This window comes from Canis lupus, chromosome 22 (genome assembly GCF_003254725.2).
Source record: "Canis lupus dingo isolate Sandy chromosome 22, ASM325472v2, whole genome shotgun sequence".
Taxonomy (NCBI): Eukaryota; Metazoa; Chordata; class Mammalia; order Carnivora; family Canidae; genus Canis; species Canis lupus.
In genome coordinates this window covers 28,741,466-28,767,263 of record NC_064264.1, presented here as the reverse complement: position 1 = coordinate 28,767,263, position 25,798 = coordinate 28,741,466, and the positions used below count along the sequence as shown (strand labels likewise).

The window sequence follows — 25,798 nt, the reverse complement described above, 5'->3', positions numbered from 1 at the left end:
CAATTAATGCTTACTGTATAATTTTAATGGAAATTAAATATAGGAGTTCATAAGATAAACACATCCTGGTGACCCTTTAATCCAAGGAGATAAGAAGATATATGGTCAACTTGTCCAGAAAAGTATACATACCTTTAAATTTTTTCAGTCCTTCTCAACTCAGTTGGAAGTTAATGTTTAACTGCATGACTTTTCCTCCTAAAGGTCAAGTTTAAATAACATTAGACCCCTTTTATCCTACTTGCAAAGGTGATTCTTGATTATTAATGTTTAAAATTATTTGGGGAGCATTGTCACATGTGCTTTGCCATTAGGGTATTGACATCACTTCTTTGTCATCTTCTGACTGAAGCTAGACTTCCTTAAAAATTTTCCAACTCCTAATCTTTTGATTAGATGGGAATCAGAACTTTTTTTTTTCTTTTTCTTTCTTTTTTTTTTTTTTGGGAATCAGAACTTTTTGAGGGCATATGCTGTGTCTTCTTGTTTTATAGCTGAGCAGGTTAGATAGATGATTGATAATGGAGAAACTGTTTCTACTATTTGCACATTTAAATGATTTGAGAAAACTAAGTGAAAAAGCACGATGCATGAGAATTTTAGCACCTGGGCCACACACAATGTGGCAGGAAGCACAATAGATTTTGTGTTAATACAGACATGAGTTTATTTCCTAGCTCTGCTCAACAGGGCTCAAGATTCCTAAATCCTTTTGAGTTGCAGTTTAGAAAATCTGGCCCCAAACCAATTATCTAGTTACAGCTTTACTGAAGAATTTATATTCTTCCAAGTTGTCTGCCTCTAAAATCAGGTTAGGATCTTGAATTGATCAGCAGCAGCTTTCTGTAAGATGATATAAAAATTACTGCTTTTTTTCAAATTGTATTTTTATTCTGTAGAACTTAATTTGCCTTCAGATTTAGTATTCATTTGCATATAGTAACTTGATTAAAATGTATACTACTTCAACACATAAAATCTATCTTAGTAAAACTTGATAGATAATGTTTTTAGTATTTTTCTGTTCATGCTTAACAATCTTGACTGCCCAATACATGCATGTAGCCCCTGGGTGGATGGAGGTATCTTACAACATGGGCAGCATTCCATATTTTGGACTTTTTTTTTTTTTTTTCCTTTTTGGCTCTATCAAGCATCAAACCATCAGTATGTAAATGCTCTTTGTGATAGTTTTTGAGTTATTTCATGTCTGTCCTTTGACAGGAAAAATAATGGTTTTAATGATAGATACTCATCATCCTAATAAGTAAGAAAACATGGGAATGCAATGTTTTCCTTTATTTTTAAAATATATTATTATTAACATTATTTTGACTTTTCTTATCATCAATCATCTTTGATAACCTGACTTTATTCTTTAGCAATACATCTCCCATTCTCATTGAGAAATCCCTTCTGGGAGGCATTAGTTCAGCTTCTGAGGGACTTTCTCTTTCCTTGTATGGACAATGGCATTGCATAGCCTACATGAGGCCTGTTGTGGACATTGGCTCTTAATGTGAGTAATAATGATAATGAATTGTCCACTTGAATATAATATGCATATTTCTAAAAGTTGCCTTTTCAAATAGATAATGCATAGAAGGCAAAAAGTTCAGCCCCAACAGGACTGCGGGCATGTGTAATCTCTGAATGAAGACATCTTCTCTTTCATTAACAGTCACAGGTGGTCTGAATTCATGCCTTTCGGGCCAGTGACCCTGACTGTACTGGCCACTTTACACACTGTCATTTCATGATTTCTGCCTTTCCCATATGGATTAAAACAACAAAGAAATCGTGTGTTTTTTCTTTTTTAAGTGCTGGGGGGAAGCTGGTGGGGGGCAAACTCAATGACCAGTATAGTGCTTTTCCATAGGCTATGACTCCCTGGGTGAGCAGCATCTTGGTGGTTTCCCATAGAGATGGTGGTTGGCCGGCCAAATCCCTCTCGCTACTTGAATGGTTTACAAAGAGCCCGTGTGTGACATGCTGGTGATCCAGGTCATCTATTTCATATGTCTCCTGTGAGATGGAAAAAAATATGTTAAGCCCTCTAGAGAAGCTTGAAATGACTGATGATATTGTCATGTGGTATCACTTGGGCTTGCATATTAAAAATCATGTTTCTCTCTACTGTCTCTTATTCATCCTAGGAAAGAATTTAAAGTCAAGCAGGGTGGCTTATTAGTTAGAAAGCAGAAATAGGTAAATTACAGATTAGCTCTAATTTTCATTCTGGGATACATAAAATAAAACCATGAAAATGGGGGCTTACCACCCAGGCTCTCCTTAGTAGGACTCATTTTGAGTCATTCATAGAGTTGGAAAATGGATGTCTTATATTTTGGGTCTCTACCATGTTTTCAATATTACAATGCTACTTAATATATTATGCCTCTGTGGCACTCAATTATTATGTTCTACGAGTTCATTTATTATTCAAAAACAGTATCCTTCATTTTTACCTAGTTTATAAGTAAAATGGGTTTATAGGGAAAAGAACAGAGCAACAAATTTGCTTGAAAATTTAAAGTTGGGATGATGTCAAGCTCTGAATGGGTCTGACTGTGCTCTGAGCACTGGGCATTTCTGAGGATTGATGACCAGCAAGGAGGAGTTGATGGTCCTTGGCTGAAACTCGGGCCATTAACTCCAACCAGTCATTAATTGCCTGGAAATGTCCTGGGCTGAGGTCATTATTGCTATTATAAACTGAATTAATGCCCTGTGCCTTAGCCAATAAGATTATTTGAATTATCTTTATTCTTCATTCAATTTATAATTATAAAAATGTACCACAGGCAATCAGACCAGATTATAGATTAATCACATGCAAAATTACATTTTAAATGAATTGTTTTTTTGATTCATATAGCTACCCAAAGCACTACAAGAAGTTGATTTCTCAGTGTTGGCATTTATTGAAGTTGATTTGTTATGCTGAACCCCTGATCCCTTAACCCTACCCTGATTCAAATTCAGGTAAATAAGTAAATTGAATGGGATCTTCAATTCATAATGCATGGATTCAATTTTCCAAAAGCTGTAATATTTGATTTTTTTTTTTTTTTTTTTTTTTGGCACAGGAATTTAGGATAGACAGGCCTGGGATAGTAGAGAGGGTGGTGTGTCAATAGTGTAAATCCATGAAAAAAGCTATATAAAACCTAAAGCATATACCCAGTCACACTTTAAGTTTGTATAGAACTTGCCATTTTACAGTTTTTCCACATTCATTATTTAATTTTGCTCTTTGAGTAACACTTTTAATTAAGCATGGCAGACATTATCATTCCATTATATATGAGAAGACTGCAGTCTAAAGTTAAGTGTCTAGCAAGCTATCTTCAACCCAAGATTTCTTCAGTGGTAGTCTCAAATGTCATTATTTTAGTCTGGAATGTTCTTTTATATTTTCATAGTGTGACTCAGTACTACAAATAATTATTGTAATAATTTAAAATCGCATTTTCTAAGAGTTATCAAACAGTATAGCATTTTGATGCTTTATGATAAGAGATCACTTCTCTTGCTTATAGATTCTTAGGTTCTGCTTGACCATTTTTTTCTTTTGTAAGCCATGCATATTTGTATTTATCTATAATCTAATTGGATACTTTTTGTGTCTATGTTCTGTTTCTGTATTCTATGTGTTTAAAGTCTCTTACTCAAAGAAACTTGCTATGCCGTAAGTAACTGGAGATGTATTGATATGATACAGTAAGGGAGAATCCACACAAGGAAAACCCTAAAAAGACGTCTTTGTTAACAGAACGCATAGGTTTGTATTGGTTATGGACTGGCCTCAGAAGTTCTTAAGTTATGATTTCAGAAGCAGAGTGAGCCTTTGGAATGATTTCTTAAGGTGGGGCATCATTGCAAAGTAGATGACATTCTGAGCTAAGCAGTATTATGCAAGTCATGACATTGTGTGATTATAGGCATATAGCTGATAAGTGATTGTTCTCAGTCTTGCATATCTGATGGAGGTGACTGTTCCTATTCTTGCTCTCTTCTGAACCCATTTCCTTTGGCCTGCCTTTAGCCAGGATAGAGAGGCAGGCAGAGAAGACTTTTCTTCTTAATTGAAATTTTAGTTAGCATACAGTGCAATATTGGTTTCTGGAGCACAATACAGTAATTCACCACTTACATAGGACACCCAGTGCTCATTATAAGTGCCCTCTTTAATACCCATCACTGATCAAACCTATCCCCCACCCATCTCCCTCCAGAAAAGACTCTCATTCCAGATCTGCATTGCTCTCATAATCTCTGGGTGGTATGTTATCTGAGAAACAACAAACAACTGTTTGAACAACATTTTGTCGCTTACCTCCTTTTATCAAGTGAGGAGGAGTTGCTACATCATGTGATGTGAAGTGGCTATGCAGAAGCATTTAAGACCCTGGAGAGCCCGTATTTGGCCATTAACAGAAAATGATGATTATAATCCATAGCAAGAAAACACATTACAGAATCCATCTGAGGCTACTTTGAAGAGCCAGGTGAATATCTTCTTAGATATGGACTACTCTATTTGGCCAGTAGTGTTTATCCAAGTGCAGCTGCAGTATAACAGTGACACAGTTACCACACTGACAAGTAATAGAAAATCTAAAGCTATTACTTTGATCTTTACTATTTAGATTAAAAAGTGTAGATTTATCTAATGAGCTTCAATAGCTATCGAAGTATAATTTATAATATCAGCTAAGATTCAATTTCTTACCACCCTTTCCAATCGTATATACACTTCTGTAGGAACTATTTCTTGGATGGTGTACATACAAAGGTAATTAGTGATTCTCGTCGGCGATCCTCTAGAGTAGATCATGTGACTTCATTTCCTAAATTCCTAGGCACATACTTTCCAGAGACTTACTTCCCAAGGGATTGGTTGTTTGTGGTAACAAGCAAAGGATTGGTCTTACATGATAAAATAGTATCCTAGAGGGCACAGCCTATATAGTAATGTAGGAATCATTTAATATGACAGATATTTGAGGGGAAAGGCAGATTCCCTGGAGTTGAATAACTCCTATAAAACATTGAAGAGTCATTAAGGAGAAAAAGTGAACTAAGCAGAAAAAAAAATGACCTCAATATTTATTCTTAACTCATTGTATTTCTGCACTGTGTTCTTTCAGGGTCAAAGTCCATTTTTCCCCCTCATGACTGGAAGCTGGGGTGAATAGTGTAGGGATATGTTAGGTATCAGAAGGGGCCAATGGAAGGAAAATGAATTTTGACTAGCATAAAGTTATGACTATAAAAATTTTATCCAGAGAATTCAGCAAGTCTGGAAAGTGAGATATAATCATTCTATTAATAGCCCTAGCATCTTGAACTCATCTTAAAGCAGTTAGGAGTAATTCAAGGGATAGTGAAATATATATTACATCCAATTTCTATTGGTATTTATGGTATAGGATAGGACTTAATATTTCCTTTTCAAAAAGTATTATATAAGCTTTGGTGAAGGGTTGATAAGGTCAGTCTAATTTTTGGTGGGTTTAGTCCCCCAAATCCTACCAATAGGGAATCTGGTACCTCACAGAGATCTTCAATTTATGTCTTCTTTAAGCATATGCTTCCCTGTAAGACAGTGTTCAAATTGTCTATAACTTGGAATTTCAAGGAAAAGGCCATATAAGGAACATTAAATTGGAGTTTCCATTACATAATAAATCTCTTGGCTCAGCAAAAATATTCTTCAAAAATGGAGACACAATGAAGACATTTAGCTTATAGTTGACTTATTTTAAAAGAAGAAAGAAGAGGAAAATGATTCTGAAAGAAAACTCAGATTTAGGAAAAACTGTAAGACAACAGAAAGAGGAGAAAATGAGAGAATCTAAATGATTACTGGGTTAATAAAACAGTAAGAGAGCTTCATGGCATCCAGAATGGATGTAGCCTTCCCTTCAGCAGGGCGTAGAATTCCAGAACTGCCAAGTTTCAGGATTTCTGCTGCATTTCACTGCTGGGCTGCATGACTTCTGAACTACGGAAGAGCTCTCCTCACTTCATTTTGACTGTCAGCATTTTGGGGTGGTTTTGGGAGTTCTCTTTGCTCTCTAATCCTGTCCTGTGCTTTCTATGCCTTGGGTGATCTTTTTCATCCTTGTTAACCATTCTTGGCCTTTGGAGGGTGGCTCTGGCTGGCCTACATTCTGTGAAAACAGGAATTACCCCTGAGAGATTTCATATAGCTTTCCTGCCCCTTTCCCACTCTTTCTTAACTGAAAACTTGAAGTAATTTCTCTCAACTCTATTTCCTGCCATAATTTTAGGGTATCACCCCCAATAAAGATGTAGGGGAAAGAGTTGGAGAGTGGTGTAGTCTTCCTTTGTGTCTTGGGATCCTCAAGTTATTAATCCAACAGAGAAGTTCACCCATAACCCAAAAAGATTTATTAAAAGGTAGGCTAGTCCTCATTGTCTTTATCAGTGGCAGATTGTTCCCTGTTATTTCAGAGATGACAGCAGCTGCCAATTGTTTTTCTCTTTTGTGAGCTTGTCACTTTCTGGAGTTTGGTTAATTTTTTTTTTGTATTCAGTTTTTTAATGGATTTCAAAAATAACTATACTTATAAGGCACCCAGATTGTTTTGGTTCCTAATTACTTATTTTTGACCCTAATTTACTGATGGCAAAATAAGCTTTGCTATTGTACTTAACAAGACAGGCCTTCTCGGAATGTGATGGTAGTAGTAAATGAAACAGTGATTGTGTTGTTGGAAGTGATTCTGGAGAAAAAAGACCAAGATTTCACACTAGTTTTATAAAGATGTTTAATTTGAGAGTATTGTCTATCATGTGATAATAGGTAAATTCATCATGTACAACTGCTATTGCATGTGGAGGTACAATTGTTATCAAGGGTAAAATTCTATCAATAATGGGTTTCTATGACATAAGAAAATGATTTGGTTCCAGGTTTTTAAAGCTGTAAATTGAGCACTAGACGTGCTTATTGATATTTTTGGAATTTTTAATGATCTTATTGCATGCATACAATGAAGGAAAGCAACACATGTTTCAATGGCAGAAAAGAAAAGTTAGAAGACTGGAAGACAGTTTCTATAGATTATTTTAACATGTTTTGTGATTAAACAACACTTATCAAGGAAGTGATCTTGATACTGTACATCTATAAGAATTTATATCAAACACCTCATGAATTTGATGGAATGTTTTGACTTTTATTTTTCATCATAAGATCCTGCATAGGAAATTCATTTCTTTAATAAAATTATATTTATTAAAATTTAATTTTATAGGACAAGTTGTCAGAACTGGTTACTGAAGGATTAAGTATGAATTTTGAACATAGTCTCACCTGCTCAATTTTAAGCAAGAAAAGTTAAGAAATAATACCTTGAACTTGTTGAAAAAGTCTTAAAAATCTCTTCTGTTCTTATCAACATACTTGTGACTCTCGTTTCTCTACTGTGTTTTCATACTAATATAAGAAGAAACAACTTTAGACATACTAACTCTTGCAAGTAGAATTGCTGCCAATCCAACCTAGATTAGATAAATTAGCAATCAAGAATCAAGCTCGGGATCCCTGGGTGGCGCAGCGGTTTGGCGCCTGCCTTTGGCTCAGGGCACAATCCTGGAGACCTGGGATCGAGCCCCACGTCGGGCTCCCGGTGCATGGAGCCTGCTTCTCCCTCTGCCTGTGTCTCTGCCTCTCTCTCTCTCTGTGACTATCATAAATAAATAAAAATTAAAAAAAAAAAAAAGAATCAAGCTCAATTGTCACATTAAAAACTTTAAATATTGATTGAAAAGGGTTGCACACGTTGAAAGTGTGCAATAAGTGCTTAAGATGGAGAACCAATTTCAATCATAATTTTTTTACCAGACTTATGATGGCAGGATGACATAAAGGAATTTAATAACATTCCTAAATATTTGTTTCCTGTATGTACAATTTCATTGAACAACTTGTATTATTTTTACAATTTTTTCTGTTATAGTTATATTTATTAAAATACAATTTTATATCTACATAAACTAATTATAAAAAATCTGGGCTTGAATTTTGTATGTTTTCTTGTCCATTTTATTTTCATTATTGTAACTTACCAAAGTATTGTTTTTTCAGGATTGAAAATTAAAAGCAAAACTGATTCTTTATCACAGATAGTTTGGAAACACAATTCTAAAGCACAATTATAGAATTTTAAAATTTAATATCATACACCATTTTAGCTTCTATTCAACTTGTTCAATTGCTCCCTTGCTAGTAATAAATTTTAATGTCTTGCTGTTTGCAAGCTTTGTTTTTAATAATAGCAATTCAGTAAATGTTTCAAAAGCTGAAGTATTCTGACACTTCACTCACTGAATACTTGGACTCAGATTTTTATATAGTTTGAACAAATCCTGGCATTTCGAGGACTCATTTGCAATACGTTCAATACCATTTTAAGATAATCAATTAAAAAAATAGTTTTCCAGATTCTCAAATACACTAAAATTCAATTGACAGTTGTTCAAAAAAGAAAGTATATAGTGCCATTGTGAAATGTTTATTTGATATTCAAGATCAGCTTGGTAACAAAAATTGCATAGTTTAATTATTTTTGAATCTATAAAAATAGAAATTTAGGTAACTGTGACTTTTACTTGGCAGAATATAAAAAGTAATATAATTTCGATTTATGTGTATACCATGACCAATTGCAAAGTTTTGCTTCATTTTCTTCATTTAATAAAAATATTTTTATAATAATGCTGTCCTCCATAAAATTTGTGTCTGAAATATCATCAAAACATACATAGTTTTATCTTTAATGTTGAACTTTGTAACAAATTTACAACAGCCTTAAGACCCAAGTTGGGTGTTCAATTGAAAGAATGAACTTTAAAACCAGCCTTACTTGGATTTTATAAACTGGTTGAGAAAATAACATCTAAAAAATTAAGCTGATTATCTATTTGAGGACTTTGATGATACAAAATAAAGCTGGCTTTTATTTAACTAATTTAAAAGTTTTATTTCAGTTAATAGAACTAACATACTATTTATTTATATATGCATGCTATTTATATATGCATAAGAAAATTTATAACTAAACGTAAGTTAATTTAGAAGTACAGTCACTTCATCTAGTTGAAAAGTTATGCTTCACAAAGATATATGCAAATATCCCTGTGGGTATATATGTTAAGTCATTTTCTTTAGGTAGATGCATTAAATGGTCAATATAACTACTAGCTTTTGAGGTAGATAATGATAGTGTTTTAGCAGACTTGTGGCTTCAGGTTTTCGCAATTTTTGCTATTAGGATTGCCCCCATGTTGGATGGTAAATATAGGCAAATTATTTACCATCAGTTGTCCCAAGAAATGGAAATTCACTAGTTAATTTTCCATTAAATATGTACTTTAAAAAAAAGGATTTTATTTATTCATGAGAGAGAAAGAGAGAGAAAGAGTGAGAGAGGCAGAGACACAGGCAGAGGGAGAAGCAGGCTCCGATGGGGGCCTCAATCCCAGGCCTCAATCCTGGGCCTCCAGGATCACGCCCTGGGAGGAAGGCAGATGCTAAACCACTGAGCCACCCCGGCATCCCAAACATGTACATTTTATTTCATTGCTGTTGAAAGTGTTTATTGTTAAAGATTAGTACCAAGCAATAAAATGAATAAATTATTAGATATATATTATGTGATAAGTGAGAAAATCACTTTCATAAGAGCATCAGATTACTCTCTAAATTCTAAAGAAGGATTACTTAGTCTCTGTTTAAAGCATACATTTTTCTCATCATCTAACCTAAAGCTCCTCATGCTTCTCAAAGACCCCTCAAAGTTGGAGGCCTGGTGGTTTGCTGCATCTCTCAGAAATATGGTACGACTGGCTGGGACAAACTTGTTTGGCAAGATACCAGAAGGAGTTAGCAAGTTAGGCACTATTACCAAGCTCCCTTGACATGAAGAGAGGTTAGTTGTGTTTGGAAAGGGTTCTGGCAATGTGTGAATAACTTGAATTGGATCAACATTTTGCCATGTGAGAACACAGAGCCAGGAAATGGGCCCTTACTAGACACCGATATGCCAGAACCTTGATCTTGAAGCTCTTAGCCTCTAGACCTGTGAGAACTAAATATTTGTTGTTTAAGCCACCCAGTCTATGGTATTTTGTTATAGCAGCAGGAATGTACTAAAACACACTCCTCTTGATAATAATTATAGGCTCTAGACAAAAATCAAAAACAACTGTTACAAATACTACTTGATGCCACTGGAAAGCAAACAAAAGCAGGCAGAAGTTGGAGATTATATGACTTTTGAAGAATGGCAAAACAAGTGGAACAAAATCCCTAACTAAAACAGAATTAATTTGAGAAGGAGTATGACCCTAAATACAAAAGATAAAACTATAGATTTTCTAGAAAGAAACTGGAAGAATATACTCACAATCTTGGGTTAGAGAATATTTCTTAAATTGGTCTCTAAGAGGGAAAAACTATAAAATGTAGTTTATCAAAATTTAAAATTTCTGTTCATCAAGATACTGGTAAGGAAACTCAAAGACAAGGCATCAGTTGGGAGAAAACATTTGCAATACATAAAACCCTTGTCTCCAGAATATATAAATAACTTTTATAAATTCAAATAAGATAACTTTACACAGGTATACTTTATTTTGGATCTTATTTTTAAGAGGATTAAATTCACTATTCAGATAACTTGAAGTTTAATTTTTCTTCTTTCTCACTGTGGCCTACAAGGTCACTTGGGTGTACACAATGATGTTTGAATCATTAAATTTCTACCTCAGCCAACAAATGAATCTGTTACAAAGATCTTACCTTGAGAAGCCCCTGTAGAGTGACTGTACTGAATTGTGAATAGTCTCTGCAAATGAGTTCCATCTCCTAAGGGGCAATAGCTTTTATCATGGATGGCTAGAGCGAGAGTTTCTAAAATTTATCTGTGGATCTAGTTTGTATCAAATGGCATAATAATAGCCTTTACCAGGTAGAATTGGCAGTGGAGTGCTTTTCTGGTCCTTTATGAACACTGAAACATTTACTGACCATATTAGTCGTATTAAATAATTGGAGACAGAGACATCGACATATCAGGGAAGTCTACCTGACTCTAAATGTTTCAGTCAGTTTCTGGTCACTGCTGATATAAAGAATTCATGAAGTTTGAATAAGAGAGTTCAAAATTGGTCTGAAGACCCTGGACACAGCCTGGATATCCATGTACAACTGGGAGGAGAGAATGTGACAGGATATAGGTTGTGTTGACTGTCAGGCAAAGACTTGTTGAAATGGCATAAAAAAATTATAGAAAGGGGAAAATATATTCAAAGGATATTAAGACTGGTTTTCCTTCCCTATATTCAAGTTTCAAGATAAAAAAAATAAATAAAACTGCAAAGGAAGTTAAGCACTTTGGATAGGAAAAGGGTAATAATTTAGATACATTGAAAAATGACTCTATGAATCATTGATCATAAACACATTTGAGAAACTTCCTCTTGGCTAAAACTTTTTTTTTTCCCCAGTGTTAAATACTCCAAATTTTATAAAATTTGAGCCAACTTTTTTTTTTTTTTTTGAACCAACTTTTTTTAATGTCCCTGGTATTAAAAGTAATTCTGGTATTTTCTAGTGTTGTCAGATAAAATATAGGATGCTCAGTTAAATTTTAATTTCAAATATACAACAAATGATTTTTAAAATTTGTCCCATGTTGACACATTTTCATATAAAGTAAAGGGATTTTCATTTTAGAGATAAGCAGACAGGAAAATAATTGTTTGTCTGCCATGGAAGTACTGATTTTAGCTGCCAAATGTCAGCCTTAATTCTTGTTTCAAGCAAACACATTCTCACCATGCAGTCTTTTCTCTATGTCCTATGCAATATTTGGAATATACTTACACAAAAATTATTTGTGGTACATCTGGAATTTGCATTTAACTAATATCCTGTTGCTAAATCTTGCAATGTTATTTACAGTATCAAATCTGTCTAGTATGATTTCTATGAATTTGATCTTTGGTTTAAGGTACTATCTATACTTTTAATTTATGAAGCTGTTTAAATGCTTTAATAAATAAAAATAATATGAGAATCAATATGACCTGATTTCTGAGAACTATTTAAATCACTAAAATTTAATTTATAACTGGATTTGCAACCTTCTTTTTCTACTAAGAATCTGCCTTTCTCCCCTATCCACCGTGTGTGTATATTTATACACTCACAGATATGATCATCTTTGGTGGCTTTTCCCACTAAAATCTTCAAGAATTTTATATATGAACATGTACTATTCATTTGAAAATAATGAAGGATTGAATTAATAATTTCTAAGCAGTTTCACCCCATTTGATCTCTTTATTCAGTACTTTAACTGAAGTCTCTAATAGCTTAAAATATTTTAATTTTTTGCATTATCTTTGATGTGTTTTTGTTAATCTCTTTGCTATAACCACATTACTTCTCCTTGCTTAATCATAGATAGGGATTTTAAGTAACCAGCCTCAAATCAACCTCAGTAGGAATAAAGAGAAACCCCATTGTTTCTTGGTTTGAGAGGCTGAAGACAAAGACATTTTGTCTGTTAGGAACTGAGGTAGGAGATTTAAAATATGAAGCAAAAGTTCCAGAGCTATTAAACAAAGAGTCTTCTGAAAAGAAGGCAAGAATGTATTTGCTTGGAACCAGAATGAATGTTACTCTCTTGGCAGTTGGAATTTGTACTTAAATGGCAGACACACAATTACTTATTTTCCTGTCTGTTCTGCTCATCTCTAAAATGAAAACTCCCTTATTTTACATGATTATCTGTCAGCACTTCTTATTAGTCCAACTTTATCTTGATTTTCATTTTATGCTATAGTATTTGGCTGTGCTCCTAGAAATTTGTTTTGGACAAATGAAGTATTTTAACAATAACAAGGAACTTTTAAAATCAAGCATCTTTTATTCTTATTTAAGCCCCCAAATTATTAGTTTGTATTAAGTATTTTTGCCTCCACTCAATTATCTCCATCTTTGGAAACCTAAAGTGAGAAGCCTCTGGGATTGGAAAAGAGAACAATAATATTTCTGGAGTGACTCCTCATTTGTAGGAGGGATCTTGCATCTGTGGCTGAATTCCTAGCCATTGGCCCTCTGACATTCTTCAAAGGAGGCTAAGAGCAATAGGACAAGAGACCAATAACAGATCACTGACCCAAATTGGACTGCTCTGAGTGAACATGCATAGAGATCCCTGAAGAACTCTGATTTAATGAGGGATGAGACACATCCACCTCCCCAGTTCTTGGGTAAAGTGTTAGGAAATATTCAACTCTCATTCCTATGAGTCCCCTATACTCTATGGAGGAGCAAATGGAGTTAGATGAGGAATTGCTGAAATCCACATGCAAATTAAGGAACCTCAATTTTGCTTTCCCTCTCTTGTTTGGAGCAGATAAAACCAGAATTTAGCTGTTATTCTTTCAATTGGTGTTATCTTCTAACATTAGATATATAAATAATTCAAATGTAAATGTACTTTTGGATGACTTATATCACAGAGAGCAGATAATTTAGTAATTTTCAATAGCATCTTTAATATTACGATTATATTCAGTTTAGCTATATTCATAGCTATTGAAAATAAACTTAGAATTCACTCAGCAGTAAGAAAGTTCAGAATTAAATGGTTATGTATTTTTTATCATGATATTTAATTGTATATTAAATATGCATCACCTTTCACAGAAACAAAGGGAACTCTAGGGAATAAACACACCAGTCTGTTTAAGTTCTCTTAAAATGAACAAAATTTGAAATTTGCCTTGCATCTCATAGAATTAGATTGCCTTGGTTTTTGGAGGATTGGCTAGTTTTTTTGGGACTCAAGGTTAGTCTTTTCTTGCATAAAAGTAATCATATGGGGGATCCCTGGATGGCTCAGTGGTTTAACCCCTGCCTTTGGCCCAGGGCGCGATCCTGGGGTACTGGGATCGAATCCAAATCGGGCTCCCAGCATGGAGCCTGCTTCTCCCTCCTCCTGTGTCTCTGCCTCTCTCTCTCTCTCTCTCTCTCTCTCTCATAAATAAATAAATAAATAAATCTTTAAAAAAAATAAAAGTAATCATCTAGTAAGGTGCAGAAGACATTAGCATACTCTAATTGAAAACAGAAGAATATCTACTGACTATGAACTATTGAATAAATGAATAAGTAACATAAAATTCCTGAAGCCATGCACTTTTCTTTAGGTTACTTTTCTGTGAGGCCTGAAAACACAATGACCCAACAAGTGGTGTGCAGAAGAACAGTATATTTGATAATGAATTTATCCTTTGGTTCCAGAAGGGCACTTGGTAGAGGAAAGGTGACTGTGGATGGGATATTGTGTTTCAGTGGTACTCAATTCATTGGTCCCACCGATAACCTCTACAGATTTGGAGAGAAACAGATTTCCAAATAGAGGGTTAAATGGGTGTATTCGGGTTCTCTAGAGAAACGGTAAGAGTAATATATATATATATATATTATATATATATAATATATACATATATATGATTCATATGTGATTCATACTATATATGTGTGTGTGTGCGCATATATATTCTAAGGTATTGACTCACATGATTACGGAGGCTGAGAAGTCCCACTATCTGCCTTCTGCGAACAGGAGACCCAAGAAGTTTGCCCACGTGTAGTTTGAAGACCTGGGAACTGCTGGTATAGGCTCTAGTTTGAGTCTAAAGGCCTGAGAACCTGGAGCAACAAGGGTCGGAGACCTATGTCCCAGCTCAAATGATCAGGCAGAGAGAATCAAATCCATCTGTCCTTTGCCTTTTTGTTCTATTCAAGCCTTCCAGAGATTGAGTGATGCCCATCTATGTTAGCAAGGGGCCATCTGCTTTGCTCAGTGTACTGACTCAAATGGTGATCTCTTCCAGAGACACCCTCACAAGTGTGAGGGGAATGCTGTTTAACTGGCTATCTGGGCATCTAGTGGTACAGCGAAATGGACACACAAAATTAACCGTCACAGAGGGTAATTTTATTTCTAGTCAGGCAGGATTCTGAATACATTCATATACATTTTCAGTTACAATTAAGCAATTGTGTTAATTGTTTAAAGTAATTAACTATAAGCAATTAAAGTCATTACCTCACTTAGGAGAGGTAAGTGTTAAGGAGCTGAGTAGTAAATGCATAGAGTGTTACAGTACAAAAGTGTTTGTTGAACTTGCCTATAACCTCAACCAAAACAAATTCCTGACATAGCAGTAGTATGCCTTAAGAAAATAAGTTTATTTTCCAGTGAAGTGGTTTATATTTTGTTCTTTATAGTTACTTTGAAACTGTCTATTATACAGCTGGCCATCAGGTCAGGCATGGATACATGAATTGTATATAACTCAAAGCTCAGTAGGAACAAAAGTCAAGATAACTGGCACAGATTCTATTGAGCCTCTTCCATAATGTTAATGAGTGTCGGGGGTGGGCATGTGGGTTAATGAAGGACACAGATGATTTCACTTCTATAAGTTTGGGCAGAGAATGCTTTTATACATTTAAATCCAAGCTTGTGATTATAGTAATAATACCTCTCGAAAAGAGAATTAGCTTCATTAAGTGAGATGATTTTTCTCCTTTACTGGTATCTGCAGATTAAAAAATAATAACAAACAAACAAACAAAGAAACAAAAAACCACCCAACACCTAAAAGTTGTTAATGATGATGAGGTTAACTTAAAGCTCAATCTTAAGGCAAAACTTCTACTTTATTTACTGTAAACAACAAATCTGCATTGCTTGCTTGGCATACTTTCCAATAAGCTTTGATACCCTAGTGAGATTTTTATTCTGAATAATTATTTATTACTGTCCTAATAAATGAGTGAATGCTGTTAGAGGCCATATTACAAAACTCCTGAGAGTTGCATTTCCCTGCAATAAAAAGCATACAGTGTAGAACTGTTCAATTATGCTGCTAAAGGAGTTTATATTTTCTTTTACATTAAGCCTAGTAGTAAAGAGAGGGCACCTTCAGGGAATATAAACAAAAATAATGGTTTCTTTCTAAGACATCAGAATTTTGGTGAGCACTAACTTCTCAATAGTTCATCTCTTAAGGTAAGGACATTTCTTCTTTTAGAGGCATATTTGCCATATTGGCCACATAACTTTCTCCTTTTTGGGCCTCAGGGCCTCCTGCTTTTCTCCAGATTAGAAGTGATGAGCTTTAGTTAACCAAAAATCCCAGTGGTATAGGGATTTCGTTAAGGACTGTGATCAAAACTCAGCTATTTCATTCTTCACTTACTCTATATTCAATGTCAGATCCTTGCTGAAAATCTTTGTTACTTTTATGATTGGATAGCATTCTCAAAGGAGATGGTCATCCATGGAAAGAATTAAATGTGCATTAGCAAGTCTGACCCTTTAGGGTATGTTTACACTAACACTGTTAGTTCTTGGATAAAATCTGTATGGCTCAGAGCAGGAATTAAGATTTCACATATAGGCCTCAGCCACTGAGGGCATTATAAATCGTTAAAACAGTCTTGGGGGCATGCTCAGGAGCTGCAGGACTCCTCCTAATACTTTTTATGGGTGTGGTTTCAAAGGAGATTTTTAGTAAATAAGCTGTGATTTTGAGTGAGGCAAAGTGCTTCTTCAGGGTGCTAAAAGTAACAACATGGAAGTTCTAGAAGTAGTATGTTTAGTCTCATATTCATGTACTGTAGATTTGAATTGCTTTCATGATTGAGAAAGTAGTAATCATTTGTTCTTAATTCTAAATAAATATTAAAGAAATAGAACTCATTCATAAAATACTGTTAAAACAAGGAATTTTAAAACCATTTTATTCAGGAAAGTAATTTTCTGTTTCCTGAGAATTGTACCCAAAGTTTTATAGAAATAATTTAGTAGTTCATTTTCTTTCTTTTTTAGAAAAACATTAAATCATGTTTCCTTTCCATTGGAATCTTTGGGACCCTGTGAAGATCAATTTTATCATCTTCCAGCTCCCAAATATTTCTATCAAGATTATATCAAATTAAAATGTTGAAGAAAAACCAGAGGATGAAATTCAGGCTTAGTAGATGGTATGGTAGGGGTTTATCAATCAAATTTACAGATATGTATGAAATCTAATACCTATCCTTATAAGTCTACAAGTTTGTTTAGTATTGTTGATAGTATTGTATTCTTCTTCCCTACTTGCTCTGGTATAAGATTCCTCTGTCTCCACCCCCATTTCACAATGTGCTATAAGCATTGCCTTTAGCCAAACCCTGAGGATAAATGAGCAAACTCATGAGTAAATTCACAAAGGTCAATGCGTATTCCTTACCTACTGTGCCCTCCTCTCAGACATGTGCATCTGTGAATAGAGGAATAGTTCCTTCATATAAAGTAATGGGCCACAGCACAGGGAAATTACACAAGGTGGTTCAGAACCTTGATGGAATTCCAGTGGACTCTGCCTTTATGTAGAGTTTAAGATTTATTCTGTCCCCAAATCTGTTTCTTCCATACCTGTGACACAATTAAAAGCCAAAGAATGACTTGTTGTACACATTATAAAGCCATAGGGATTTTGTTCACTATTTCAATAATGTCTGTCTTAGTCATATGTAGCACAATGCTTGTTTTTTTAGGGTATTAGTATTGTGATAACAATGTTTAAGTGCACATATGTGACTTATAAAGGGATTACCAAACTAAAGCAAGGAATTCCTGACCCAAACTTCCCTATATTTGAAAAGCCAAGTGTAAAGTCCCAGTTTGGGACTGGGAGCCAATCCAGTATCAGTATGTGGAAGATTACTAAAGAGAATAGATGAAAATAAATAAAGACCATAGCCCCTCAAAATAAAGCACCAAAGTGATTAAATAGATTAACAATACCAAGAGTTGCTTTTTGAAAGTACAAACAGATAGTAAACGGGAGCAAGGAGGAACAAAGGTTAATGATTAAAGTTGATAACAGGGGTTGGAAAACTGGGCAAACAGAGAAAAGAAGTCTTTGCATCAGAGAGATACAGTTGAACAGGTAGCTAGAAATTCATTTGCTCTGGGACCAGATAGTTTACTTTAACATAGAGAATTCCTCCTGAAATAGCAGATAATTTTTTTTGCATTTGCTTTCCTTAGAATGTTTCCATTCCAGCTTAGTAAGGGAGTTATGTGGTCTCTATCCAGCAGACATAAGGATGAATCTGGAACCTATTTATGCTAAAGTAAATATAATTATTTATAATTATATTTGGGCAGAGAAGAAGAAAGGACTCAGTCTTACAGCTCCATTTATTATTTTCCCTTTTAGCTTGTTCTTGTGTTCATATTCCACTCTTGTTTCATCCAATTATTAAAGTCAAATCCAGAAGTCACTCCTGAGCACTCTCTTCTTGTATGCATATTCATCATTTACCAAACTTAGTCTATTTGTATCTAAGATATTTCACACATCCTTTTTCTCCATCCAAAGTGTTCTAATTCAATTTTTCATGATCTCATCACTATTTCATATCTTCTTAAGTGATCTGACCAAGAGTCCTAACTCAGGCCTCATCTTGTTTCTATGTGTTTTCTTCCTTATAAAATCAACATCTGATCATTACTATTATCCTACTTGAAGCTATTCACTGGATCCTTAGGACTTATAAGGTCCAAATGAAGATATTTGAAGAAATCAAAATTCAGGGAGAAGAACTCTAGAATTAGACCTATGAACTGAGAGTAGACAGCATGAAGATGGGGGTTAGGATCAGAGTTCTGTGTGAGAATTCCTAAGGAGCTCTCATAGAGCAAGAAAACAAAAGAACAAAGAACAGAACCCTAGAGAAGTTATCACTTAAGGAAAGCCCAAAGAGGAATGGATAAAAAAAAAAAAAATGAAAAGGAATATTCTTAGATATGGGAAGAGCATTGAACTTTACAAAGTAAGGGAATAAGAATGTTTGGTGGAACAGAGGTAACATCCAGGCTAACCCACTGGATTTAACCTTTAGGAACTCATTAGTGATGAAATCGTGCTACTAGTATAGAATGTAAAAGAGTGAGTCAGGCTAGGGCAGATGATAGGTGTGGTGATTTGTAGGGAAAGGGGAAAAAGATAACAAAATGGAGGCATTGATTTAAAAAATATTGTTTTACAAAGATTGAATTATAAAAGTGGAGAGATTATGGGGATTGGTAAAATGGAGATGATCTAGTAGAATGGCAGGGCTTGAAGATACCTTGTAAAGGAGGGAATGGTTGGTAGGTAAGACCCTGAAGAAGAAAAAGGAGATGGAATAGTTAAAATGAAGGTTGGCTTTAAATAAGAAAATACCTCTAAATACCAGAGATAATGAAGGATCTCTGTCTATAGGGGAACAAGTTTGCCAGGGGGCCTCTAGGATGTAAAAATATGCTATGTGAGTTAACAGTATATGCCCCGAGCCAACCTGCTATGGGTTTGCCACTTATCTGGGTCGCCTGGACAAATTGTTTAACCCCAATAAGCTTCAGTTTCTTCTAATGTACAAGTAATGATAAACCCTACCTCATAGGGCAGTGAGGATTAAAATAGTTAATAAATGTATAACTGTTGGCAATAATATGGTAGGTGTTGGCTGTTAGCTATTATTATGTGCAAACTAGGAAAGTTAATATGCTTGGGGATCTTAAAGTGGTCATGTCTGTGCTACTTTAGCTTATTCTGGTAAAAACTCTACCCCTGGTGGCAGGGGTGAACACATGGCCAAAGTTAAGATCAGCAGAGTATTCACACCTTTAGTTTGGAGTGACTGATTCAAAGCAGGCACATGACCCGAGCTAGGACAAGCAGAAACTATTCTGAGGATTTGTCTACCTCAGTTAAACTGGTAAAGTTTTCTTTTCTCCCTTTGGCAAGGCTATAAAGATATAACCCCAGAGTTGCTGGCATATATATCCTTATAACCCTAGAGTTGCTGGCAAGACTATAAAGATACAACCCCAGAATTCCTGGGTAGAAAAAGACTATAGCCTATGTTGCAGCAGACAATGACACTAATATTTAAAGACAGTGGAAATAAGCAGTGAAGAGAAAGAGAAATATCCAGGCAATAGTTGAATTTCTGCATTCAGTTATCTTTGGGGCCAAGTTCTGGCCCTTTCCATGGTAGTGATGTAAGCAAAATTCCCTCTTTTTAAGCTAAGAAGCATGAGGGTGTTTGTTTTGTTTTTGTCACTTACTTTAAAATATATAGAAAGTTATGTACCATTTACACTCTGAGACCAAATAGAAAACAGGTGTGTGAATTGTCTGTGTCTCGGTTTGTCAAGCAAATATGAACAGAAAGTTAGTATACACTCTATTTCAGTTATTCATTCTACTAGAAAACTGTTCAATGAATCAGAAGTTCTAGATTCTTCAATGTGGTTTCTTTCTCAGATTCCACCCGTATGAACTTTGATTTTTTTTTTTTTTACCTCCAACAGTGATCTAGAATATGGGCTATACTGTTTTCTTTCTAATGTCCCCTTTCTTCCCTAAGGAAAATGAGAAAGAGGAAAAGACAAACTGGAATCTTGGTCTGTTGTACTTTCTGTATCCCTGCCTTCAATGGTGACACTCTCTATCCCTAAGCAGGTGATGTCCTGCCTGCATTGTCAAAATTATAAAGTCTCCTCAGATCCTGATTAACTGCAACTGAAAGAGTTGACTTAATAATTGCATAACAGTAGTCAAAGTTATCTCTTTTATATCAAGTCCAAAAAAGTTAATTTATGTTATAGTGGTACAGGAAGAGACCAGGAACAATTGTGTGAAATTTATTGTACTGGAGGTTCGAAGGCCCTAGTTTGGGCCCCTCTGTTTACTACTAGTTTGTATTCTCTGTCAAATGGCTTTAATTCTCAGGGCCTCTGTTTTCTTGTGTGTGAAAAGAGAGGCTGAACTTGAGAAGGCCTCATACCCAATGATTGTACAGTGTTAACTGGGGTATATACTGTCTAAATTTGTAACTCCTAAATTTCATTCTCTGTGAAATGGGGAGTTATAGTGGCATAAACACACTGCAAAACAGAAAATCTTACAAAATAATTTCCCAACAATCTTCTGGTATTGCTGCTCTAGACTGGAGAAAAGTTAAACCCTCGTTAGTTAAAGTCCTTTTCATGAGGTCTAAGCAAAATTGAGGTTTCTCTGAAACTTATCCATCAAAATGCTGGTTCAACCACAGAACTATAAAGACATTATTACTGTCAGTAATAATTGCACTTTGGGAAGAAAAACAGTGGGGTGATGGAGCAGAAGTAAATGCTTTGCCTTATAGACTTGGGCAAGACAAAGAAAGCTAAGTTAAATGGCACCCAGGGCTTAGAATTGTATTCCTCTGTGCAGTGATGAGACAACTAGGTTGGAACATTCTGCTGTGTTGATATTCTTTGACCAAAGGTTTTCCTGGGCAAACTTAAGGCAAATAACTCAGCCTCTGTATTGGGGACAGAGATTATGTGACTGCTGTGGCTCTACCATTAATTCTGCATATGTGAATCCAAGAAGGGATGAATAAATACAGGTCAGAACCTCCCCCCCCCCCCCCCCCAGCCACACACACACACAGCTGAGTCAAGTCAACCATTTTTCACTCTTGAAGCCAAAGATAGGTTTTTGTTTGGTCGGATACATAGACATTAACCTTCACAACTGGAAAGTCAACCAAAATGTTCTTCAACACAATAGATTGGGTGGGAAAAAAGCTTGTTTTTGTTGTTGTTGTTTTAGTTTGTTAGAAATCTTTTGAAGTGATCAGAGGAATCAATCTGCATGGAAATCATAACTTCCCAAGCTCATATACTACTTTATAGACTATACTTTAGCCATAATTCAGGGTTCTCCTAACCCAGCTAGCATTTTATAAATATTTAAACCATGTTTCTCATATCAATTTTAATCCCACAGTCTCTGGCCCTAATAGCAGTTGGGATAATACTTAATAAATTTAAATAACTTTCCTGAAAGATGTTGCTCACTCTTTAGTACAAATATATGTATGTTTAATATTTAGCATCTACTGTTTTTAATCTGTTGTTTAAAAAGCCAGAACAAAATTTAACTGATTAAACTTAATACAGTACAGTGTTGTGATAGATCTTATTAGGTTTTTATTTCTGATGAGTTACATATCTTCACATTTTAGAAAAATCAGCAGAAAAGTGATTTTTCTAATATCACATTATACTCAGCTCCTTACAACCAAATATCAGGTGATAGTCTTTGATCAAGAGGCATAAACAGTTAAAGTGGGCATTGACTCTTCAGAAATATTTGTTTGCTTTGCTTAAGGGCAAATTGGTATACATCTTTTTAAGCTTTGGCTTGTATCCCATTATAAATCAATGTTGTAAAGAGTAATATTAATTTATCATAATATTAAGGACTCCTTCATTTTGTTGATATCAATTATACTGAAAAAAAATTTTTCTAAGATAAATTACACAACCTTGTGAATAGTCACTGTGATCTTGTAGAACAGCTTATTAGCTGTAAAAGATTAAGTGACAGTTTAAAAATATTGCTTGGGACCATCTGAACTCATCTCATTAGAAGATAAAAGCAGTATATTTCTAACATTGAAGTTGAAGGTTTTAAAATCAGGTGATTATATCTATGGCTATGTGACCTTTTAAAATAGAAGCAATGTGGGAAATTTGATTTTAAATGGTAGAGAATATTAAGCTATCCAGGGAGAATCTGCTGTAAGGTCAAAGAGCAATAGGACTGAGAAAACTCTAATGATTATAGAATAATTAAGCTTGATTTTTTTTCTACCTGAAGACAGAGAGGGCAAAACCATAAAAATATACATCAGCTATGCCTTTATAACTTTTCTCTTGTGGTTATTCTTGAGAATGAAGAGCCACTTAGCTCAAAAATGAAATTTTATTTTTAAAAATGATATCTTAATTTTACTATTTTTATCTTTATAATACAAATTTAAGACATTTTCTTTAACCAAATTCCAGAGCTTCAACTTTTCCATTAATATATTTATGCTCCTTTGTGATATCATTTTTAGAATTGAAAAATTATCATTTTGAATCTTAACTATTTAATTTTTTATATGGAAAGTGCTTCTTATAACTGGTCAACCTTTAAATTTAGCGAACTAAAAGTTATCTAGTCTGAAACCTTCAGATTACTCCTGTTTCTCACACTCTTCCCTGACACTCTTAACTTTCCTCTAAGGTTATTGTGTAGACTCTACAGTCTATATCATGTTGATTTTGCTCTATTATTTTGGGTGTGCAAGAAAATACTGCATGTCACAGAGTCCCCAGGGGAAATAGCATTGATTAACCTTCACACAAACACCCAGGCTGCACATTGCCGCTGGTTTAAAATTTCTTATTGCCATGTCTTTGCTCAAAAACTTAAGATAGACCATCCTTATCTGCATAATAAAGTAAAAGAAAATTTTTCACTTGGCATCAAAATGTTCTCAAAATTGGTCCTGTAAACTGTAATGATGTCACCGGTCTTCACATTTTTCCCCCAGCAAGGGCATCTAATCACCACACTCCTTTTAGGTTTGATCTCAACCTAGAACTGGTCTCCATACATACATACATAAATAAAATCAATCAATCAATCCATGATCAATGTAATGGATTTGAGATTGTCAGGTTTGTACTTGGCCCTTATCCTGACCATGTGCTTCACTTCAAGTGGCTGAGTGGTTGCCCAACAATAATTCCAAATCCCCCTGTCCCTTGACACCTAAGCTTTTCCAATTTTCCTTCTAGCTAGGGGTGGGTATGTGACTTTATTCTGGCCAATAAGATGTGAGGCATATCTCTTGGGAGCGCCTTAGAAATATTTTTCCTCCATGGTTAAAAAACAGAGACTCATGGGAACAAGCCATTGGGCTGTTCTCCATTCTTTCACTGTTAGACCACATATGAGTTTGTGTGCATAGAATTTCTGGAGTTTAACCAACCAATTTGAAACTGTAAGGCAAAAAAAACCAAGTACAAAATCTAATAAGAGGAGGCTGGCAGAGGTGGGGAGATACCGGGCCTTCATCTCCAAGCCCTCTTTGGCACTATTTCCAGACTTACTGCAAGCACAAAATAAACACCAACATGTTTTAAGTCAGTGTTAGGGAACTGTCTTTTGTGGCAAAATACATTAACTGATATACTGAGATTCACCCACCAGCCCCAGATTTCTATCTTTCTTGTCTCTTTGCTAGGAATTTTGTTAAAATTCCTTTAACAGTAGAGTCTTTTTATGTATCTTACATCCCTAAAATTTACTGGTGAACTTCCCTGACCTTTACTCAAAGTTTGCTTGTCTGGATCTCTATCTATTGGTTGTGTAACAGTGATGAAGCATTTATTATTTCACTGGCTCTCCTTGATTCTACTTTGCTCATGGGGTGCTCTCTTCATTCTTTCATACCATGATCTTCTCTTGCTCTCTTCATTTCCATTCAAATTGTCCAAGTTATTCACCCTTAGGAGCTCCCAGATATCTAAGACTGTTTGGCAGTAGTGGATCACAAGAAATGACATAGTCTGGGATGGCTCCACATACATAAATAGTTGAATCCTGGATCCTTTCCATTCAATTCCTTGATCTATGTAAAAAAAAAAAAAAAAGTTTCCTTTTCTCTAGTTAAGAATCATGTTTATCTGTTCCCTTCTCTCTAAGGTGAGTAACTTTACCCTCCCTTCCTCCTGCCCTAGATTTGCCTTATCTTTGGGAATGAAAATTACTGTTTTACAAATATGTATGTGAGTTTTTCCACCCTAAACTTATGCAAATGCCTTCTTTGAGTCTTTGTTTCTGCTTTGTTGTAGGCTAAGGGAAAATAAATTAGCCTCAGTATATCAGTTAGAAAGCATTGGATAAGAAATAATAGAAATATAGAGACCGTATAACTATTCCTACACTTGCTTCCCTCTTTGTGACCTGGTCCCCATGACAATTCCTTGTATGTAAGGTGTAGGGATTCCTACATGATAGGGCAAATGGAATAGCAAAGTTCTGGAGGCCAGATCAGGCCAGTAAAATCTACATGCAAGGCAGTTTGAATAAACATAGGTAAAAGATCTCATTGTTACAGCTTCCGGGTTATAAAAGGGAAGACATTAAGTAAGTGTAAAGGTTAGGAGTCATAAGCAAAGGGGAGGATGATTGGTAAAGCTGACCACCAGGGAGGAAAAGAGCATTCCTAAACAATGGGTGAATAATAGCTGAGACAAAAGTTAGGCTAGGACAGGTGTTATGAGTGGGATTTGTCCCTTAAAAACCAATCATACGCTTTCTACAGCTGTGCTGTCCCATATGTTGCAGCTATATCGGCAACTGAAAGCTTGAATAGGGCTAATCCAAATTAAGATGTACTGCAGGTATAAAATATACATGTTATTTACATGTATAAAATATACATGTAAGAATGTGCATATGTCAATAATTTTTATATTATATGTCAAAATGATAATATTTTGAACATAGTGAGTTAAGTAAAACATGTTATTAAAGTCAAAAACCAGCAATCACATGGATATGTATTCCAAGCATCCACCAGCTTAGAGCAACTACACAGGCTAATAGTGAGATCTTACTGTAGGGAGCTCTGTTACCTGGTTTGAAAGCTTAGAATGTAAGCTCATTGAAGGCCAGGAACCTGTAAATTTCACATCTCCAGATTCTAGAAGTGCCTGGTAAATGGAAAGGCTAAATAAAATTTGAAATGATTGACTAACTAATGAATTAATGACCTAATAATGGCCAGGCAAGTTTCTTCTGTTAC

General features: G+C 35.0%; 1 long non-coding RNA gene across 1 annotated transcript; it reads right to left on the bottom strand.

Annotated features, from left to right (window-relative positions):
• Positions 1–665: 665 nt before the first annotated feature.
• LOC118351992 (uncharacterized) lies at positions 666–25,744 on the bottom strand. The gene is made up of 3 exons (XR_004808348.2): positions 25,629–25,744; positions 4,340–4,571; positions 666–2,025 (listed from the first exon to the last, which is right to left on the bottom strand). It is a non-coding gene; the product is annotated as an uncharacterized LOC118351992 (long non-coding RNA).
• Positions 25,745–25,798: the final 54 nt, after the last annotated feature.